General features: G+C 39.7%; 1 pseudogene; it reads right to left on the minus strand.

The window, feature by feature from the left end:
* Positions 1–722: 722 nt before the first annotated feature.
* LOC144374906 (sodium/calcium exchanger 1-like) overlaps positions 723–13,945 on the minus strand; it is a 104,333-nt pseudogene continuing 91,110 nt past the window's right edge.

The following is a 13,945-nucleotide window of genomic DNA, read 5'->3' on the forward strand; positions in this document are numbered from 1 at the left end:
TTCTTTCTCTGACCTGTTCCCCATCAAATAGGATGCTTGGACAGAATCTGATTTCTCTCCCCATCACTATATGAGCAGGGTAAAAAGGTTTATGTAAACATATGAAGTAAAATTAAATTGGAAATAAATAATGGATATATGTTCCTCTCATAATAGCATAACACTGAAGAAGCAGGGTTGGTCATTAAGTCATAATTAAACACTAGCATACAAGCAGAAACATTATACTGTCATAAAACCACAATGTCAGATGAAAACCACAGAAATAGTTCCACTCAGTCCTAGCATCCAGGAAATTCTTTTTTTCAAGGTGTTTCTTTTTTGGGCTTTCCCAATTTGTACTCAGCAATGAAATTAGAAACCTTTTGTGATGTGTTAAATATTCCTTTTCTGTATATATACTATATGATCCTAAATAGAATACAGAATTTTCAACCCATCTTAAATGATCTGATAACTTACATCATATGCTTCACTTTATCATGGTCTACAGTGTATCAAATATGTAAAAGGACAAAAGTAAAAAAGATCTCAATGTCAAATTAAGATCTGTGTCTAGTACATATTGATAGGTGACACCCAAGCAAGGACTGGTACTTTGACAGTTGTCTTCTGTAATAATTATTCTGTTCCTTTAATGCCATTTGGTTTAAAAATATGCACACACTCTCACAGTAATACACTCACTCACTCAACCATACACACAAACACATAAAAAGAACTTACACGATTTCATTGTTCTGGCATTCGAGCTCTCCACAATTGTCCTCAAAGGCTCCCCTCCACCTCTGGCCCTCTCTTCGATCGTTTTATAGGGAATGATAACATTTCCTCGAGCTCCAGATGTTCTCACTACCTTCCCTCCATGATGCCAATGCTCTCATTCACGAGTCACAGATTCCTCAAAAGTAAAGATGCCAGCATGGTTGTCATCAAAACTGTTTACAGTGGCCATGGAGGGTGATCTAAGGCAAGCGAGAGTGGAGACTGATTGGTTTCCAGGATGCTATCTTGGAAGCTTCAGAAGAAACTTTGACATTGCTGAGGTGTGCAAGGAAAATTTTACCATCCTCAAAGCTATCATCATCGATGATGCCAACTCTGATTTCCTTCTGGGTCTCACCAGGTTTAAGACCACAGTTCCTTCAGTGAATTCATAATCAGATCCAGCATTGTCCATGTCTCCTCTGTTTCTGAAGTCAATGAACAAAGAGTTGGTCAAATCCCCACTTTTGCAAATAATGTTCAGGACCATAGTACCACAGTTGTCCAGACACTGATATGTCCCTTGTTCAAAGAAGACTGCTAAATGGGTCACTTTTGGCCACTTCCATGTTGACCTCATGCATGCTGACAGTCTTCCTTGCTTGGTCAGCTGCATGCTTCTTTAAAATGTTGCCAGCTCGGTCATCAGGCAAGTAGCTTGAATGTGGTAAAATGCTTGGCTTTTTTGCTGCTGACTTAGGATTTGGTATTTGGCTAATTCTATTAACTGCTCTATTTCGTTCTCTGGATGTTTCTGCTTCAGTTCCTTCAGAATCCTCGCCATTTCTCCTTTAGCCTATTCATCATCTTGGTCCCTCTCTCATTGACCTCCAGAACCAGAGTGCCATCTAAGAAATTGTCAACATGAGAGTTAACTACTTTCCCATCCATTTCAATTTCCGTTTTGGAAGATGGCTGGTCCCCCTCGTGTTCAGTGATCATTCCCCTCTGCTTGCCAGCCTGATACTGCTTGTAGACATACTTGTAAAACAAAAGCCTCTTATCTGCTACCCAGGCAAACACAACACAGAAGGGAAAGAAGAAGAAAGTTAGCAAAATGTCCCAGACCTCCACAATACCAGGAGAAATGACAAGTGTAGGCGAAGATGCTCCAGGCTGCCATCACAAAGAACACATGCAGATGCTGAATCTTCCTCATCTCTCCATCAGGGACCACCTAAACACAAAGTGCAACAATGATGAACATGCTGAAGGCAGCACTTCCCATGATGGTGCTGGGCCCCAGGTCTCCTGCAGTGAAGTTATGGCCACATAATTCAATAACTGAAAGCAGAACCTTGGGAGCAGAAAATCCCAGGGCCATCAAAGTCAGGTTGAACATAGTCTCATTCCAGATCCTCACAGTCATCTTGGTGGTCTTTCCATTGTTTTTCTTTATGGTTATTTATTTTTCTTGGGATGTGATGACTTCCATAAAGGACACAAACTGGTCAACAATGATAGAGACTCCCAGAAACATGTTGACAATAGCCCCGAAATACCTAGTAGCTCTAGCGATCTTGTCTCTGAAAGAATAATCTTGGGGCTACCAAATAGGCAAAATCACCCTTTTCTTGCAGTAATATGAGACTGTACACTTGCTGGTATCATTTTCTTCTTCTTCCATTTCGGTCTCAGCAGTTATATGGTCCATATGGGAAAATAAGAAAGCCATCAGAGATAACAGATGAAATCTCATTGGAAACATGGGTGAGAGGCTTAACCAAGGCATGCTGTACAGGGAGACGACCAACAGTCCTGACCTATTGGTAAAAAGAAGATGGGGACAGGGAAAGTAGAAAAAAAATCACATCATTAGACCCAAATCCAAAGCATGATTAATACCTTTAAATAAATTTCTGTATGTTTGACCATCACAATATCTCTGGTGAATCATCATTAATCTGAGTCCATCAGTGATTAGGCAATCTTTTGTGAAATTTACAGTTTGGTCTCTCTTTTTGTGAATTTTCTACTTGTAGTTCCATTCACTGAGCAAGACCCATGACTGACTTCCTGGAAATGAAAAGTTCAATTTTAAGCCTGGCCTTATTAAGCACACATTTATGCACACTAATGGACAACAAGAAAGAAAAACAAAACTCATGAAGTATTAAAAAATCACCTCCTTGTTGCTAAAGCAGATTTTTCTTTTCAATTTTGGTTAGTACATTGTCTTCAAGGACATTTTTCATTGAGAAAACCACTTCATTAAGATTCATGCATTGAAACTGAGACTACGAAAAACTCCTACCAACACAAGGCATGATGATGATGATCTCAAATTTTGAAGTACACTTACACTGTATTTCAAGAAATCACACCTTATGGCTCTAAACTTGGAAACAGAGAAGTCTATACATTTGCCTGCAATCAAAGCTCAAATGGTATTTGTTCTCAAGAGTAAAAAAAAAAATTCCACTATAATGCAATATTTCCACACATTAAGTACAGGTTTTAAAAGCATGTTTTGATGAGAGCACATTTTCTCCTAATTTTCAGCAACCCAGAACTCCAGATATATTAGCAACTGGGCATCTGGTATTTCAAGAACACTCCTTTCTATTTGTATACGTAGCCTACTTTACAACCTGCAGGCTGACCCCAACAGAAAGGACAGATAACCAGGTCCAGGCCTAGTTGTCTATAAGACCCTGGCAGGCTTTGAAATCTATATTACCAGCCATAAAATGTTCCTTCTCTGTGTCAGTGTCACACTTTCCATAGTCATTCCAAAACACACATTAGTTCTATAGTGGGCTCAAGAACGATGATTCCATCTAAATCAGCTTATTTGGCAAAAAAACAGTGACCACAAAGTGTATGTGTGTGTGTGTGTGTGTGTGTATGTGTGTGTGTGTGTGTGTATAATATGAAGGACTATAGGCAATTAGGGTTAGGGCAATAGAGTCATTGAGGAACACAGAGAATGGTAAGCAAAGTAGTGGACAGAATGACCACAGCCCTAAATTCAACCACCAGCTCATGTAAAACTCAGCCCCGATCTCACATCCCCTCAGCTTCCAGGACCTGGGGTTTTGGGGCTGGGGTCAAAGGGGTAGGGAACGGATGCTAAGTCCAGAAAGGTCCACAACTCTCATCTGGACCTTTTCTTCTAGACCGAAGAATTTACCAGTGAATAAAAGAAACTCTTGGTCTTCTCAGAGCTTATATTCTAATGGGGAGGAAACAAAGGAATAAATGAAATATCAGGTGGTAACTGGCTTCAGGGGAGGCCAGTTATGACATCCATAGCACATGGATAGGAAAAGCATCCTGAGTCAGAACATAGCCCTGTGGCCTGGAAAAAGTTAAAAGAGGAGCTGGGTGAGACGCTCCCATAGCTCCATGCTGCCTGAGAGCCACCCACATTTGTCTATGTTTGTTGCTGATGGCTTGCACTGAAAACTGCTCCAAGGTCCCAGGAGAATCACCATGGTCAGCACATTCTGGAAGATCCTCAGAGATTCCCACCATGGCCTCAAGCCCCTTGTAGCTCATCACTATTGGGAGATAACCTTTTGTATTTCTCCCATACTGAAGAAGACCAGGAGAGGGTAAAAGGCTGACAAATGAAAGAAACACATTTACAAAGCATGCAAGAGTTCATGGTCAATGTGTGTCTGCTTGTTCAGCCATTACAGGGCTTAGATGGATTGTGAGATCCCTGCTTAAAACAAGATGACCTTCAACTGGCCTGCAAGAAAAGTAGAGGAGAGTTAGTTCCAACTCCCTTATGCATCCATTTATTCCATAATTTATGTGCGCTTAGTATGAAATTTAGAATGACTCACTAGGCTTTCTTCTAGACCTAAGAATTCACCAGTGAATAAAACAAAGTGTTTTCTCAGAGCTTACATTCTAATGGGGAGAAAACAAAGGAATAAATGAAATATCAGGTTGTTAAAAAGTGCTACAGTGTGGGCAGGGCAGAATCAATCTAAGGAAGACAGACTGTGTGTGTGTGTGTGTGTGTGTGTGTGTGTGTGTGTGTGTGTGTGTGTTGTGTGAAAGCATACAAACATACAGCAGCATGATTTTACAGTAGATGGTTAAGGAATGCCTCTCTGATAAAGACAACATTTGAGCAAAGTCCTGAAGGAAGCAAATGGTCAAACCTTGTGGATACGGCAGGAAGAGTATTACAACAAAGGACAAATGGTAATGGTGCTTAGCACATCCCAGAACCACAGAGAAACCAGTGTGGAGGAAGGGCTGTGCAGGAGTGGAAATGCAAAGGGAATGGATCATGGGGCCACCGAGTCCAGTGAGGTACTGGCTTTGATGAGGAGAGAGACAGGAATCCCAGGAGGTTCTGATCATAAAGTAATATCTGGTTTTCCTTTTAGAACAGGTGCTCTCCTGGTTCAGTGGAGAGATTGTAGGGGATGGGAGGAAACAAGGAGACCAGATCATGCCTACTATATTAAAATTTGATTTCTAAACAATTCCAATGCCTAGCAGGTATTCAAAAATGAAAGCGCAGACAGCTAACATTTAAAAAGGGGTAGTTATCCTTTTAGTAGGCTTGCAACTTACAATGGCTTGGAGACTGACAAGGATCAAAAAAGGTTAAATATTTGCAATAAATAACAGTAGTGAACAGAGAGAATAAACCCTGAAGAAAGATTCAAACCTGTGTCTGTCTCCAAGCCTGATATAATTAATCAGTCCTTCAATTCACTGCCAAATTCATCATTCTATTTTTCACATTTCAGCCAAAATAAACTTGCGAAGGAACAGATCTGACATTATGACTCTACTTAAAACTCTTTGTTGGCTCTCTTTTGCCTCATGCCCTGTGGTCAAACCCCTCAGTAGTAAGATCAAGATCCTTAATGATCTAACTTCTGTGCTCCTGAATGCAGAAATTCTTGATTACCTAAATAAGACATTTTTTTTTTTTACCTGTTAGCCTTTTCAGACTATGTTCTTTCCTCTAAACATTTTTCTTCTTACAATCAAGGTTCAAAAAAGTATAACAAATCATAGTCAATTTCTAGAGAGACTGATATTGGATTCTTTTCTTAAAACTATTATAGATATCATGCTAAATTATTTACATGTATCAATTATAGCTAATATTTATAATAACAAGCATTTTTGTATCACAGAACTTTTAGTATTTCTATTTTAATTATGATCTTTGCAAACAGCACCCCCTGGAGTTGTGTAGTGGGCAATACACTAAGCCCTATCTAGTATATACTATTAGCTCATTTACAAAGTGGGATAACTGAGGTATAGAGTAGTTAAGACCTTGTTGAAAATCATACAGATAGCAAACTCCTGAGTTAAGATTCACACCCTGTCTACTTCCATTAACTGTTCCATTAGGTCATCCTTGATAGTTGGTGAAGCAATGCTGGACAATTGTTGGATTTGGGCTTGAACTAGTCCATTGGAAAGCCTCTTGACTTCTAAGCAGGTTAGAAGAGCTCAGTTAGCAATAGTCTTGTGGAAGGTTTCCAACAGCCTGGCTTTTATCTTATGGATTAGAGACTCAAGCATCAATGACTGTGGTATGTAGCAGGAGGGCTGGCATGTTCCTAGAGACAGCTGCCCTATGCTTCCTGCCCTTTAGCAACTGCCTGGCAACCTTTTCCTGCATGCACAGTCAGGGTACTCTCTTAGGTTGGCCATAAAAAGGCCCTACCCTCCATCTCTGTCCTAGCCCACATCTCACAATGTCTTCTTAGCCAATGAGGACCAGACGTGTAAAAATGGATGGATCAGTAAAAATCCATTATCATTATTGGGGAAAAAGGAGAGGGGCTTCTGAGGTTACCGAAAATCATCACAATTATATTCAAAAAGTGACAGCATCATAATTTGTGTAACCAGGGGACACAAAACACTGATGTAAGTTATTGGCAATAAAACTGGGAAGAACTCTCTGGACTTTGGTTGCTTTCTTTATTTAATGAATTCCAAACCCAGAAGGTTGTGAGGATGTGGGAAAGGTGTTATCTAAAGGAGTTGCTTTTTTTCCTGTATTTCCTTTCTTCCATGGTCTTCCTTCCATTATAAGATGCCAGAAGTTCTATTTAACTCTCCTCAACTTCCCTGAGATATATATATATATATAAATATATATAGAAATTTTTACAAGAACATTAAGCAGGAAGATAAGAACAGAGGCCACAGGTATCTTGGTTTGTTGCTGGCATTCTTATGTTCTGCCTTGATATACTAAAGGCTGGCACAAAAAGTAGGCTGATTTTTACGGTGTATTCGGATCAATTCTTATGTCTATGGCCAGGGATCACTTAGGAATATCTACTTCATCATCAAAATGAGTCTTAAGCCTATGAGTATCAAGAACACTTGAATTATCTTCTACTCACTATTTTAAGACAAAATAACTTTATCACTACAAATTACAAACTTTAATGGGTCTGACAAAGAAGAAGGTAAAGAGATACTTGCCTGCCAGTAATCCAGCCACCTGTGCTGAAGGGAGAAATCAGTTACAAGGAAGAGAAACACATGCCTACAGACAGGTCTTTATCAAACTGCTTTGTAAAGGATAAGGAAGCAGCTGGGTTGCAAAGGGGCTTGAACAGGAGTGAGGCAGCAGAGTGCCTACTCCCCACAGGAAACCGGGGCCAGTTTTAATTACCAAGGAGAACCTGACTCAGGAGAAAGGAATATGCTGCTGTCCTCACCAGCCCTCAGACTGGATGGCTTAATCCCATTCTACTGACTGGCAGTGGGGTTATTCCAAGGAACTCCCTGACTCCCCTTCATCATACCTTGGAATTCCCTTCTATGTAATTTTTGCTGACTGAAAGCCTCAGAGCTAAGCAATTAATCTATTTCTAAGGCAACATGGAAGCAAGTATCTTTACCCATGACTGAAACAAGTACTTCCCAGGGCTTCTAGACAAGGAGATGTTGCCAGAGGATGAAGATATTTTTAATGTGACATGTGACCATCCCATCTAAGGTTCAAATACTCCTCTGGCTCCCAGCCTCAGTCTATCAGACCAGGGTCAGCATTCAGAAAGGAACTTAGTTTTCACAGTACTCTTTGCTACTACCTTTTTAAACTTTTTCTTTTTCTTTCTCTCTCTGTCCTCTCCAGAGTTTCCTCTCAGCTGATTGATACATTGGGACAAGTCATTTAAGGACTGGGCTATGGGAGGTCTTGTGAAGAATGAAGTCCTTCTGCCCAAACTGATGAAATTGGAGTGAGGGTCCTGTCCTGGGTTAGACATCCTGTCGCTAAATTGTTCAGCAAGGGGAGCAACTGGGGTAAGGACCAGGTAAAGTGACCATAAAAAAATATATAAAGAAAAGATACACTTAGGATTTAGGATAATGAAGAAGTTCTTGGAAACAGGTCATGTGATGAACCTGTTAGCCCTTTTCTCTATTTTATTTTTCTACATTGCACTTACTTCTATCTGCTGTGTACTTTATTCAGTAGTTCTACATTTTGTCTTTCTCCCTCTGACAGATGTAAACCCTGTAAGAGCAACATCTTTTTTTCCCTTTTTACCAATGCATTTCCAGTTCCTAGAGGAGAGCCTGGCACATATAAAATGTACAGCACATGTTTACTAAATTAAAAAAAATAGTTATCATAGGGTCATGTGCTGATTCCCCAAATCTCTGATGCTGAATCATAATCTGGGACTTGGGTCTCAGCATTTGCATTGGAAAATACTCTCTGTGAAACTGATGAGCCCTAAAATGTGCAGAGTTCAGCATCAGGTTGAAAAGCCAATATCAGTGTAAGCTGAAGGAAAGGAAATAGATGTTTGAGGTTCATAGTAAAGAATCTCAGACTGGAAAAATTGTCTCTAGCATAAAGAGATGACCTGGGGCCCTGACATCTTGCCCAGCACCTGGCCCTATATCAGCCCTGGCTCAGTGATTGTATGGGCTCTGTTGAGAGAGTCCTGACCCTGGGACATCCTCAAGGAAGCCTATCTTTTCCTCCTTCGAATAATTTAAAGACATCTTGTGTAACACCAACCAAAATCATCTCCATTATAGAGTCCCTGTAAAAGAGAAAGAGAACCAAGATTTAAATTTTTATATTAACTCTGCAGACAAACATGGAAATATGGGCACGCAGAGGAATACTGGAGCAGAGAGAGTCTTCCAATAGAAATTAAAGAAAGAAGGATTCAGAGAGAAGATGCACTGATAATCTTCGGTTCCATGTGAAGTCAGTGAGGATTGTCCTTAGAATTACTGTGCCAGGGTCAGAGAGCAGGGTTTAAGGCTCTCACTTAGGGCCATTGATGGCAATGATGACTGAAATCACCAACTTGAGCATGTGCTTTGCATTCATGATTCTTGTTGTCATCTCTGACAATATTGCAAGGAGATCTGTATTATCATTCTCATTTGATAAACTAGAAAAACAAAAAGTTCTTACAAGTAAGTGGTCAAAGGTCACACAGACTTAAAAGACAGCTGGGATTTAAATGTAGGTACTTTGCGTCACACCAAAAGGATTTCTGTTGTTTGTTTCCACTGCATAGGGAAATAATGCTGTTCTTTGTGGACAAAGAGCTCTGCATTTAGATACTTAGTATAGAATGACCTCTCACACTGCCCCTGCCTCCCACCTGAATAAATGTGTTCAGACTGCATTAGTACATCCAGGGCTTTGTGTTTTTTCCATTCCTGTTTCTTGTCTCCTTTCCCAACCCCCAGTTAATAAACACTCATATTCATCAAGTAGTAAGGGAAAGATGATTCATTAGGGGGATCATCAGCTGACGTCTGCAGTCTGAAATCATTCTAAAGTCATGTAACAAACTTAAGGTTCTTCCACTTGCTCAGGAAGGAAAAAAAGGAGAAAGAAATTCTAGGATTGAAAAAGCAAAACTAATGAGGGGAATGGGATGGGAGCCATGGGAAATGATACAGAACAGTCATAACAAATCACTTAATACATCACTACTAACAAATCTATACTTTTTTTTCCCAGAATCTCAATGCAACTCACAAATTTACTTACTTAAGTCAAGACTTTTTTGTTTTAATTTTAAATTGGTCAGAAATCAAGAAAACTGCAAGAACAAAATGTCATTCATGGTTTCACCTGCTGAGATTTTCTGAGCCACTCATATGTGCCAGATGCTGTGAGGTGTCAAGGCAGGAGAGAGTCCACATACTGGGAGACACAATTGTTTAATTACTAGAGAGTCACAGGAGAAGGGAGACATCCCTGGCCTTCAAACTGTTGCATCATTGAACATTCAACTGAACTACCCATTTCCCAAGTAAGTGTCTGGGGTCTTGGGTTACTAGAACCAGGATTCTAGAAACTTCAGATCCTTCAGTCTATGGCTCTATAAACAAGAGATTTCAAATATAAACTTGAAATCTTAGAGCACGACCTTGGAACATCTCCTCTGGACTCTGAAATTTCCAGAGTCCAGTGAAAATGAAAAGGTAAAGTTTCTAAGCTGCAAAGCCTGAGTTAAAATGTAAAGGACCAGGCATTGTAAACCTGCTTCTAAACTGCAAAGCATGGGTTAAATTCCTGAGGCAGTTAAGACAAGGCCCTACTGGCCATTTAGTTGATTTATAGCCTAGGACTCTGTGCAGCTTGTCACGTAGACATTCAGGGCCCGAACCAACCAGTTTAAATGTAACCCCCTCCTTAGGAAAGACCTATCACTCCAGTCAGCCCTAGTCCCGTCAATGAATGTACTAATCAAGTCTAAGAATTATTGTTTGATTTTCCCATGGTGTATGATGATTTGTTAAAAGAGACTGTGATGTATGCAAAGCCCTTACTGTCCCCAAAAAGTATACTTAAGCACTGCTCAACCGCTGCCCCGGGCTCTGGGCTGCTCTATCTTCCTGAGTGAGCCTGGAGCCTCAGCATGCTGAATCAGGATCCTCAATAAAAATCCCCTTATGCTTATTGCATGAAGCCGGTCTCTTATGGTCTCTTCCTCCGACGTTTCGCCGGTCCCTTACAATAACTATTTTAGGTAATAATCTGTTCATTATCATCCCTGAAGAGACAGAACAATCTTTCTTTGATGTTTGATATTATAAGGAAAAGAAACAAGGTCATATGCATTCTTTTATATATAATGCATACAAAAATATCTCCTACCTTAAAATATGTTCTATGCTAGCTGCTGCCATTTATACTTAAGAAACTTTTATATAGTGTGTCCTCTCCATATTTCTAGGTTTGGAGTGAAGGACCCTTCTTGTACTCACCAAGAAGTTAGTGAGTGGCCTTAATGTACAAACACCTTCACAGACACTTCAGGAATTACAAAGATAATTGATACAAGATCCCTGCATTAAGGAATTCCCAGTTTCTGTGTGAAAGCTACCATTAGTGACCATTAATAGTAAAGAGAATAAGGACAAATGTATAAAGGAGGAAATGAGAAGAATGACAAAGCTGGAAATGTTAGAGGACATTCTAGAGGGAAGAAATGATGTGAAAAAGGCACAGAGCAATGCTTCTCCAACTTTAGCTCCCTAGCAATCACCTGGGAACAGCATTACAATGCAGACACCTGGGCCCTATCTTCTGATTTATAACAAGTATAAAGAGAACCCCCATATTTGTATTTCAACAAGCACCAGGGTACTTCTGAGAGAGTGGTCTTGGATCATCCCTTGAGAAGCACCGGTGTAAAGGGTAGAAGGGCATAAAGGAAAAAAGAGAAGCCAGGAGACAGCAGAACTGGTGGAAACCAGCTGCCGGGCAAAAATATGTTCTGGGAGGCCCTGGAAGGAAGCTAATGCCTAAAAATCAGAGGGCAGAGTTTTCTAGTATCCAGAAGAAAATAATGTGAAATAATGCCTCTCGCAAACTGGAATTCTAGGCAGGACTGAAATATGAGAGGCCTGTGCATGTGTTCCTGGGAGTCGGGGGTTGGCTCTGAAGGAAAGGGGAGAAGGGACCCTAATTAGGAGTCCCATGGCCCACAAAGAGATTAAAGTACTGAGGTAATTATGAAGCACCTACTTCATGCATGTGGGTTACTTCTGCCTCCTCTGAGCTGACACAGACAAGAATTTCCAAGACATTCTCTCATGTGAACGAAGACTCAGGATAAACAGAAATCTTCAGAGACCTCTCCGGTTTTTACATGCAAGCCCTAAGTAGAGGCAGAAAACATGCAGAACTCCCAGACAGGAAGCCTTGGATGACAGGAAAGCTGCGCTCCTTAAATTACAGGCATTTTATGGGGTATCCCCTGCACCCCCTTGTCACTTCAACTGAAGAGTGAATCTGATCTAGGCAGTCACTCTTGCTTTCTAGTGTGCCTCTTGGAACTAGGAATGTTGAATTCGGAATTAAATTTCAAGCTGCATGATAGGAACATCCAGAATGACTTTTTTTTTCTTTTAAAATCTTTTTTTAACAAGAAAAGCCACAGTGTTGTGAGCAGAGGCTGGTGAATTTCATGAGCTTTCCCACTGTCATAAGTTTCAGCTTCCAGTAGATAGGTTTCCTGGAAACCTATCAACTTGATGTTTGTGAGTCTTTCAGATTTTCTTGTATAGTCTCAACTCACAGTCCTTGAAAGAAAAGGATGCTCTTGAGAAGAGGAGAAGTAGGAAGTAAAAATAAATATTAAGACAAAAAGTCAAGTGAATATGCTCACTTAATGGTGCCCCTTCATCAAAATTCTATGCTACAGTTTTCTAACCTTCCTGACAATATGCTCAATGGCTTGGCTGTAAATTCAGACAAAATCAGTTAATTTTAAAAAAGGGAAATCAGCTTAGAGGGGAATTTGTCAAATCTTATAATTTAGAAAGCACAAATGGACTTGCTTACATAGAAGTCTAGGCCCTTACTTTTGGAGATTTTCTTATTGGTCAGAGGTTGGATCTGAACACTGTGTGAGAGAGGTTGCTTTAATTTTTGTTTTTTAAAGCTTTATGTTTTTTATGTTCTCTGTATGGTTCTAAGGTTCAACCAGGGATGAACTTCAGTGAGTGAAAGGTGAACCAGCTAATTGATGGTAAAGGCGCATGAAAAAGCCCTCTTCTATCCACTTAAGTATATTTTCTATTCTGCTGTTCCACTCAATATTAATATTTAACAGAATATAAAAATTAAGACTTTTTGGAAATTTAAAAGACCATAGGACCTCAAAGAAGCAGAAATAGGTATTTTAATTCTCCTGACAAGGATTTATAAACAGAATAAACAGATTGAAAATTATGATCAAGAAAGTCCTGTTCCATGGCTGCAGGGCCTGTGACTGTCTTGTTGAACACTCTATCTCCAGCATCAAGCCCATTGTTTTTTATATGGTAGATGAATTAACAGAACAAATCCCACCTACCGTATGGGGACTTGTCTGTGTAGAAAGGAGATGGCTTTTGTTTTCAGGGTGAAATAAACTCTCTGGTTCCTGTCCAGTGGAATTGCAACTTAATACCAACTAGCTCCTGGTAACTGCAGTGTGGGCCCTGGTTAACAACTGACATAATCCCCATATCCACACCCACAGTCCTGCCTGGCCACCTACTCTGTGATGTCTGGCAGATTATCTGTTACACTGAAGGAGGATGAACTGTACAGAGATGGCAGTTAGACCCAGCCTCAGGCTAGAGCTTGTAAAATGATCCTTTTTCAGTTATCTCAGGAATTAATTTTAAAGCTTTTATTTGTTCCAATTTGTTCATCTGTTCATAAACAAGTCAAAGATCTCTTATTTCATCTATTAAGAGAGAGTCATTAATCATGCATTTTATGTTTTATGCTTGAATTGTTAAAAAATATTTTGAAGACTCAACTTTCTGATAATGTTTAAAGTCAGTTACCAAATAACTCATTAAAGTTTGATGGGACAGAGAAAAATAAATTTCTCTTAAATAAATAAAATTCATTTCTTCTTGTGTTCATTTAACAAATATTTATGAGGACCTGGTCTTTGCTCTGCATTGTCCTTCCAGACACTAGAAAGACAAAGAAAAAAAAAAAAAAAAACACCAGTGCAGTTCCTATTCCTTTGCGACTTACATTCTAGAGGAAAAACAACAGGCAGTAAGCAAAATGAACAAATTAGCACATTAGAAATTTTCATATGTAAATTTGATGATGAAAACAATCAAACAAAGAAAATGGAACACAGAGTTTTGAGAATAAGTACTAGTTGAGGTGGTCAGCTTTGCAGAGACTTGAATATAGTTAAGATTTTCTATTAACAGTGCCATTATTATT

The sequence above is a fragment of the Ictidomys tridecemlineatus genome, unplaced genomic scaffold (genome assembly GCF_052094955.1).
Source record: "Ictidomys tridecemlineatus isolate mIctTri1 unplaced genomic scaffold, mIctTri1.hap1 Scaffold_934, whole genome shotgun sequence".
NCBI classification, from domain to species: domain Eukaryota; kingdom Metazoa; phylum Chordata; class Mammalia; order Rodentia; family Sciuridae; genus Ictidomys; species Ictidomys tridecemlineatus.